This window comes from Buceros rhinoceros, unplaced genomic scaffold, assembly GCF_000710305.1.
Source record: "Buceros rhinoceros silvestris isolate BGI_N320 unplaced genomic scaffold, ASM71030v1 scaffold19471, whole genome shotgun sequence".
Taxonomy (NCBI): domain Eukaryota; kingdom Metazoa; phylum Chordata; class Aves; order Bucerotiformes; family Bucerotidae; genus Buceros; species Buceros rhinoceros.
The window spans coordinates 32046-36795 of NW_010394133.1; positions in this window are offsets into that span (position 1 = coordinate 32046).

The window sequence follows — 4750 nt, forward strand, 5'->3', positions numbered from 1 at the left end:
ATGTTTGCTGGGCATCAATGCCTATCAGACCTCACCATGGCTCTGTACAGCAGGAAACTGCTTTTATCTCCTTTTCCCAGACAGACCCTGAGGTTTACTGCAACTTAGACACTTTTCCGCAGTCACATGAGAAAACTGTGATATGGAAGATGGATCTCCAAACCCCGAACCATACATCAGCCTGCCTCTGCATCTCTGCACACAATGCCATATGATACCTTGGTCCCGTTGAGTCAAATGCCACTGCTGAAGAAAGCAAGGCGACTTCTACGTGTATCTAATGAGCTTCATTCATCACCTGATTGTCGCTTCTCCTCCCTAGTTCCAGTATGTAAAGGTGCATCCCTGGGTATATATCCATGAGTATATATGCCACTGTAGTATTCATTTTATATCTGTAAGCCGATCAGATGAGAAAATGTTCATCAAAAATGGTGTTGCACCACTGTTTCCTCCATTACTGAAACAATGTGTTTGCTGCATAATAACAAGCTCTGTGATTCTGGAGCTATTAAAAAATATCCGTGGAAAGTATTATTACACAAAAATTAGCAAAGCTTGATTAATAAGGCAGTTGACAAACTTTATTTGTCTTCATCTTCCATATACATTCAGAAGAAAAAATATTCTTACCCACTGCTGAAACACAGATTCTTTCTCTGTGTAAAAGTGTGGCCTCATCATAGTAGTCCAGAACTGCATATGCTGTTTCTTAAAAAAAAAAAATGCCAAACACCACCCTCAAACCAAACCAAAACTCATAGTGGCTTTGCCAATATATCACCATGTTTGGTTTTGCTCATAGCAAGTCCTGTTTTAAATCATACTAATGCCTTTGACTTCCAGGAGAGGACCAAACGGAGATTTATTCAGTGCTGTGTGGCAACAATCCATTCCAGCAGGAAACTGAGCCTTGGAGGGGTGTTTTGTCGGGGAAGAAATCTCATCTGGATGAACGACACTCCCCAGCAGAGCATGGTTACTTATATGTGTGTTTGTACTGACATCAGATGAAAGCCCTTCATTCGTTTGATTGTCACTTCCCCTCCCTTCCTCCAGTATTCCTCCTACTCACCCTTAGGAAGGTTTAATCATCCAATGCAAGGCTTTTTAACAGGATCAAGGGCACTTCTAAGATTAAAACTTTGGAAAATAACCTCAAACAAATATAGCATACAGTCTTGCATTTAATAATCTTGACTTGCATATGTACGCACACATGACATAGCCCCCCTTCTCCCACTCAAGTCAAAGGGCCAAACTCTATTCACTGTGTGATGTCTATCCTCCATCTAAAGCTGATACTGATTCCTTCAGAGTTAAACCAGCACCATACAGACTAGCTGAGGAGGGAGGACAGGTCAGATCAGAAGAAATTCAGCTTGTAGCACTGCTGAACATTGAGGGGGGAAGCTATGAGGGAGTTGGTAGGTAAGTTAACCATGAATTCATAAAGCATGTTTGTCATCATGACTCTCCAGCATTTGGAGACTGATGATTACTACCTTCCTAATAGCTGCATATGATTAACTTTATATTCCTGTAAATCTACTGTGCGTGGTGTCTGTGCTATATCTGATGAAACTTGTGTATTTATTAGCTCATCTTTGAGCCATGATGCCCAATATAAATGTAAGACAATCTTTGCTGGTATAATCATTGTCTAAAAGAAAAATAGGCAGAAACACTGAGCATAAAGTAGCATAGACCTTGATTAGTTTCACTACAAAGAAAAGCATAATTACAGTGTTTCGTAAAGTGACTTTCAATCTCTGCTTCACCCCCAGCTACAGCTTGGCCTGCAATGATTGCAACTAGGACATAATCAGACAGGTCAGGCAATTCATACATGAATTGCCATCTTATCTATGCACCTTGAAAAGTTAAATGTGCTTTTCCTCATTTGCCCACCTAAGGAATTGGGGAAGAGGTAACTATTCCTGCTTTTTTCCAAGGCACATGTGAAAGTGAAGCAAGCAGACACAAGCAGACACATGACAAGGAGATGCAGAGTTCGCCATGAGGATCTTTCTAAAGTACAACTCTGGTCTCAGTCTCCCCAGCCCAGCTGTGGCTCCAATCTGTGGCATCTCCCTGGGTCCCTCACCTCAGGCTTTAGTAACTACTGAAGAGTAGATAAAAGGACCAGCCATCCAGCTGTGCGCAGTGCCCCAGGGCACGGAGTGCCAGAGGGGCCCCAACAGGTTTCGCAAATGCATGAGGTGCACCTCTGGTTGTGGAGAGAGGAAGGAGGTAGTCAGCTGAGTCAATGCTTGGGGCACACGACTTTCAAGTTCAGTTTAGGATGTGCCCAAGTGACCATATGACTGGCAAGACAGGATCTGAAACACCTTCTGCTTTATCCCTGCCTATAGGCCAGACTAATGCCACAGGACCAGTCTTAGATATCAGCCAAACAGAAAAGCAGGTTTTTATCATTTTTCATTGATTTTTCTTTCCAAATGTAGGAGGGTCAGATGAGCACAAGGAATCTTACAAAATAATAGGAATTTCAGAAAAATGCAGGAGGAAGCAACAGGTCATGGAGAATGGATGGGAAGAAAGGTGGGAAGAGTTAGTAATTAGTGTTTATGGGAAGGACTCCAGTTTCTCCAGGACAGTGGTGGAGAAGCAGGAAGTGCACGGGGAGAATAGCCATATGCATTAATCCACAAGAGGTACCAGGAGGTGTCAAATGAGCCAAAGCTCACAAGGTCCCCACTAATGAATGGCCAGTGATAGTCCAAGCTGGTGTAGTACAGGGAATGGATGTTTGCTGTGACCAAACAAGGTGGCCGGTGGCACTCCCTCAATGGGACCCTTTGCTCTTGGCCCAGAATTCTTGTGTCAAGATTGCAACCAGCTCCTCCTTTCTGGAGGGTAAGAGGGACAACTCTTCCCTTGACATCCTGATCTGTCTAGGTTGTAAAATCATACACAGGCTTTCAGGTTATATATGGCAGGACTGTTTTCTACCATATTCATGACCACAGCACAGCACCAGGGAACACTGAACTTCTCAGAAATGGCTAAGTGCTTTTACAACACAGAAAATAATAATAACAACATTAATATGGCACAGGCACCAAGGCACTATGCTGAAGTATGTTGCAATTCATGAAAGCCAAAGAGCACTAAACAGTTCTCTCATCACTGTTATCACAGGTATCTCTACTGCAAGTGGGTGGGTTTTGATCCATATTTCATCTCCAGCAGCATACAATGAAATGCAAATGGCATTACTGAGCATGCCAAAATGCTCATGCAGTGAAGATAACACTGAAATTGTGATATAAATCACCCTCCCGTTCTTGGCAGGCCCCGGCCACCCCGTGCCCGGGTCTGTGATATCCGGACGTAGAGCAGCAACTCTTTCACGGGCACCCCCTTGCCATGGGGAAGGAGCTTGCGTGCCCTTGCGAGGTTCAGAGCTGTGCTGGTGGTGGCATGTGCCTCTGGTGGGGTCTCCCAGGCCAGACAGGTCTCGGCTGAAGGGTCAGACAAAGTGTGTCCATGGGCAGGATGGGCTCACTAGCCTTCGGGCAGCCATCCTAGGAGAAGGACAACTCTGACCCCAAACCCGGGCAGATGGAACTCGTTTAGCCCTGTAAGGCATCCATCATCTAAGAGAAGGACACTCTAACCAAACCTATGACCCGAGGACTTCACTGTCACTGTCCAGGCTTGCTAGGCCCTGGCAGATGAACCTCAGGTGTAAAGGGTGGAGCCAGTTCCGCACACGCTGCGCCTCACCTAAAAAACCCACCGCACAGCCCCGAAGGGTGCACTCATTGCTTGCAGTGAGCGTGGGAAAAGCCCTTCCCAGATCTTCATTCGTGAAGCCAAGCCATGATGATGATGATGATGTGATATAAATCTATTTTCAGCTTTCATCAGAATATTTAGGATGTCTGCTCTTATCACTGTTTTATATTATTTTTACATTTTGAAAGATGACAAATATCAAATGACAAGAGCAATCAAGCTATGGAAATCACCTCCTGGGACAGAGCCGTGTGTTCTCATAGGGCTTCTTTTCCTTCTACCTTTTATTTTTATGATTAGTCAATCACTATCTAGCTGCCTCAGGGAAATGCAAGGTGAATTAAGAGAAAGAAGGTCAAGGTTATCATGGAAAATTTTAATCCCTCCTCAGTGGGAACCAGTTAATAGTTATAGCTAGGCTCAAGTGTGGACCTCTGTTGGGAATCCCAGTGAAGGTCAAAGGCAGGGAGGAAAAAAGCTGCTCTGAGATCTTAGACACTTATAAGCAGACAGATGTTCCTAGGCTTTAATGAGCAGTCTTGGCTCCAGGCTTTTCTTGGCAGAGCTGTTTAGTTTTAGTGTTTTTCCTCGTAGTGCAAGGTATGGCCCTGGTTAGCTGGCTCTGCTTAGCTGACTGTTGATTATTTTTCCATCTAAATAATAGCTTGACATTGAAAAAAACAGTTCATAATCTGTGACTTAATGAATTAGGTCATAGGGAATGATGTGCAGTTTTAATCACGAAAAGTAAAAATAAATAAAAATAACCATTTGAGTTTAAATGAGAACCAGTTCTAGAAGTTTAAACAGCAAGTCTGATGGAGCTCCTACTGCAAATGCTGCCACTCCATCTTATGTTTTTATCATTACAGACAATAAACTGAAGGAAAGTAACGCAAAATGATCTTTTTCTTCACCAATTCTATTTCCAAGTCAGCCTGGTGGGGATCATGCCCCTAATTTGGAAACTCATTTGGGTTCAGCA